The sequence below is a fragment of the Arachis stenosperma genome, chromosome 4, assembly GCF_014773155.1.
Source record: "Arachis stenosperma cultivar V10309 chromosome 4, arast.V10309.gnm1.PFL2, whole genome shotgun sequence".
NCBI lineage: Eukaryota > Viridiplantae > Streptophyta > Magnoliopsida > Fabales > Fabaceae > Arachis > Arachis stenosperma.
In genome coordinates this window covers 43026913-43031424 of record NC_080380.1, presented here as the reverse complement: position 1 = coordinate 43031424, position 4512 = coordinate 43026913, and the positions used below count along the sequence as shown (strand labels likewise).

The window sequence follows — 4512 nt, the reverse complement described above, 5'->3', positions numbered from 1 at the left end:
CAGCATAGATTAAGGTGTGGAGCTCTGCTGTACCTCGAGTATTAATGCAATTACTATTGTTCTTCTATTCAATTCAGCTTGTTCTTATTCCAAGATATTCATTCGCACTCAAGAACTTGATGAATGTGACGCTCATCATCATTCTCACTTATGAACGTGTGCCTGACAACCACTCCCGTTCTACAAGCAAACAAGGCTTGAATGTTTATCTCTTGGATTCTTTAACCGGAATCTTCGTGGTATAAGCTAGAATTGATGGCGGCATTCAAGAGAATCTGGAAGGTCTAAACCTTGTATGTGGTATTCTGAGTAGGATTCAATGATTGAATGACTGTGACGAGCTTCAAACTCGCGATTGTGGGGCGTTAGTGACAGACGCAAAAGAATCACTGGATTTTATTCCGACATGATCGAGAACCGACAGCTGGATAGCCGTGCCGTGACAGGGTGCATTGAACATTTCCACTGAGAGGATGGGACTGTAGCCATTGACAACGGTGATGCCCAACATACAGCTTGCCATGGAAAGGAGTAAGAAGGATTGGATGAAGACAGTAGGAAAGCAGAGAGACGGAAGGGACAAAGCATCTCCATACGCTTATCTGAAGTTCTCACCAATGAATTACATAAGTATCTCTATCTTTATCTTTATGTTTTATTCATATATCATCCATAACCATTTGAGTCTGCCTGACTAAGATTTACAAGTTGACCATAGCTTGCTTCATACCAACAATCTCCGTGGGATCGACCCATACTCGCGTAAGGTTTATTACTTGGACGACCCAGTGCACTTGCTGGTTAGTTGTGCGAAGTTGTGTTTATGCCATGGTATTGAGCACCAAGTTTTTGGATTCATTATCGGGGATTATTTGAGTTGTGAAAAGTATTGATCACAATTTCGTGCACCAAGTTTTTGGCGCCGTTGCCGGGGAATTAAATGTCCTAACTACAGTTTCGCATTTGTTCCCTACAATAACAGTGCCAAGTTTTGATCCGGCAACAACGCCAAGTTTTTGGCGCCGTTGCCGGGGATTGTTGAGTTTGGACAACTGACGGTTCATCTTGTTGCTTAGCTTAGGTATTTTTCTTCAGAGTTCTTAAGAATGAATTCTAGTGTTTCAAGGTGATGTTCTTATCATCACCAAAGCTGATTGATTCTCATCAATTTAGCTCTTGAATGCAATGTCCTGCTGAAGCTTGGCTATCCATGTCTAATTCCTTTAGACTGAAGCTTTAGACTAACATTGCATGATTCCTGGAATTCTCATTAAGAATTTTGATACCTTTATTTTCTTTTTCACTTAATTTTCGAAAAATCCAAAAAAAAATTACAAAATCATAAAAAACCAAAAATATTGCATGTTTCTGTTCTTCTTGCATTCATTCATGTGTCTTAAGTGATCTTCAAGATGTTCTTGATGATTTCCTTGCTCTGATCTTTGAATTCTCTTGACTTGAGTGTTTTCTCATATGCATTTTCATTTTGTTAGTGTCAGTAGTGTACAAACTGCTAAGTTTGGTGTCTTGCATGCATTGTTATTTGATTTTAGTTGCATTTTGATTATTCCTCATTATTAAAAAAAATCCAAAAATATTTTTAATTTGTGTCTTTTCAAGTCAATAACACAGAGAATTGAAGATTCAGAACATACAGCAGAGGAATTATACAGAAAAAACTGGGCGTTCGAAACGCCCAGTGAAGAAGGGCAAACTGGCGTTTAAACGCCAGCCAGAGTGCCTGGCTGGGCGTTTAACGCCCAAAAGGGTAGAGCTTTGGGCGTTAAACACCAGAATGTGCACCATTCTGGGTGTTTAACGCCAGGATGGCACAAGAGGGAAGATTCTGTTTTCAATTCAAATTTTTTTTCAAGTTTTCAAAGTTTTTCAAAATCAAATCATTTTCAAATCAAATCTTTTCAATCAAATCTTTTTCAAAATCAATTTCTTTCCATTTTCAAAAATACTTGCTATCAATTAATGATTTGATTCAACATTTCAAGTATGTTGCCTTTTCTGTTGAGAAAGGTTTAATGTTTGAATCATATCTTTCCTTGTTAGCCAAGTCATTAATTTTTAAAATCAAATCTTTTTAAATTGTTTTTCAAATCATATCTTCACAATCACATCTTTTTAAAATCATATCTTTTCAATCATATCTTCTTAATCAAATCTTTTTCAAAATAGTTTTCAAATCATATCTTTTTGACTTCTAATTTCAAAATCTTTTTCAAAAATCACTTGATTTTTTTCCCACTTTTAGTTTTCGAAAATTATCAATCATTTTTTCAAAATGTTTTTAAAATGTTTTTAATTAATTTTCGAAAATTTCTTCCCCTCTTCTCATATCCTTCTATTTATGGACTAACACTATTCCTCAAGGAACAATTCGAACTCCATCTCTTTTGATAAGTTCGAATTCTTCTATCTCTCCTTCTATTTTTCTTTTCCTCTGACACCTCAAGGAATCTCTATACTGTGACATAGAGGATTCCATATTTTCTTGTTCTCTTCTCTTTCATATGAGCAGGAGCAAAGACAAAAGCATTCTTGTTGAGGCTGACCCTGAACCTGAAAGGACCTTGAAGCGAAAGCTAAGAGAAGCTATGGTACAACTCTCTGTAGAGGACCTAACAGAAATCTTCAAAGAAGAAGAACCCATGGCAGCCGAAAACAACAACAATGCCAATAATGCAAGGAAGGTGCTGGGTGACTTTACTGCACCTACTCCCGACTTCTATGGGAGAAGCATCTCTATCCCTGCCATTGGAGCAAACAACTTTGAGCTTAAGCCTCAATTAGTTTCTCTAATGCAACAGAATTGCAAGTTCCATGGACTTCCATTGGAAGATCCTCATCAGTTTTTAGCTGAATTCTTGCAAATCTGTGACACTGTCAAGACTAATGGGGTTGACCCTGAGGTCTACAGACTTATGCTATTCCCTTTTGCTGTAAGAGACAGAGCTAGGGTATGGTTGGACTCACAACCTAAAGAAAGCCTGAACTCTTGGGAAAAGCTAGTCAATGCCTTCTTGGCAAAGTTCTTTCCACCTCAAAAATTGAGTAAGCTTAGAGTGGAAGTCCAAACCTTCAGACAGAAGGAAGGTGAATCCCTCTATGAAGCTTGGGAAAGATACAAACAATTGATCAGAAAGTGCCCCTCTGACATGCTTTTTGAATGGAGCATCATAGGTATTTTCTATGATGGTCTGTCTGAACTGTCCAAGATGTCTTTGGATAGCTCTGCTGGAGGATCTCTTCATCTGAAGAAGACGCCTACAGAAGCTCAAGAGCTCATTGAAATGGTTGCAAATAACCAATTCATGTACACTTCTGAAAGGAATCCTGTGAACAATGGGACAAATCAGAAGAAAGGAGTTCTTGAGATTGATACTCTGAATGCCATATTGGCTCAGAACAAAATATTGACTCAGCAAGTCAATTTGATTTCTCAAAGTCTGTCTGGAATGCAAAATGCACCAGGCAGTACTAAGGATGCTTCATCTGAAGAAGAAGCTGATGATCCTGAGAACCCTTCAATGGAAGAGGTGAATTACATGGGAGAACCCTATGGAAACACCTATAATTCTTCATGGAGAAATCATCCAAATCTCTCATGGAAGGATCAACAGAGACCTCAACAAGGTTTCAACAACAATAATGGTGGAAGAAACAGGTTTAGCAATGGCGAGCCTTTTCCATCATCTTCTCAGCAACAGACAGAGAGTTCTAAGCAGAGCCACTCTGACTTAGCAACCATGGCCTCTGATCTAATCAAAACCACTCAAAGTTTCATGACTGAAATAAGGTCCTCCATTAGGAATTTGGAGGCACAAGTGGGTCAGCTGAGCAAGAAAATTACTGAACTCCCTCCTAGTACTCTTCCAAGCAATACAGAAGAAAATCCAAAAGGAGAGTGCAAGGCCATCAACATGGCCGAATTTGGAGAGGAGGAAGAGGCAGTGAACGCCACTGAGGAAGACCTCAATGGACGTCCACTGGCCTCCAATGAGTTCCCCAATGAGGAACCATGGGAATCTGAGGCTCACACTGAGACCATAGAGATTCCAATGGATTTACTTCTGCCATTCATGAGTTTTGATGAGTATTCTTCCTCTGAAGAGGATGAGTATGTCACTGAAGAGCAAGTTGCTAAATACCTTGGAGCAATCATGAAGCTAAATGACAAGTTATTTGGTAATGAGACTTGGGAGGATAAACTCCTTTTGCTCACCAAAGAACTGGATGACTTGTCTAGGCAGAAATTACCTCAAAAGAGACAAGATCCTGGGATGTTTTCAATACCTTGTACCATAGGCACCATGACCTTTAAGAAGGCTCTGTGTGACCTAGGGTCAAGTGTAAACCTCATGCCTCTCTCTGTAATGGAGAAGCTAGGGATCTTTGAGGTACAAGCTGCAAAAATCTCACTAGAGATGGCAGACAACTCAAGAAAACAAGCTTATGGACTTGTAGAGGATGTTCTGGTGAAGATTTAACACCATTACATCC

The 4512-nt window shown here is 38.9% G+C and overlaps 1 non-coding gene across 1 annotated transcript; it reads right to left on the bottom strand.

Annotated features, from left to right (window-relative positions):
- Positions 1-3065: 3065 nt before the first annotated feature.
- LOC130978085 (small nucleolar RNA R71) lies at positions 3066-3173 on the bottom strand. The gene has a single exon (XR_009085749.1). It is a non-coding gene; the product is annotated as a small nucleolar RNA R71 (small nucleolar RNA).
- Between the last annotated feature and the right edge of the window lie 1339 nt (positions 3174-4512).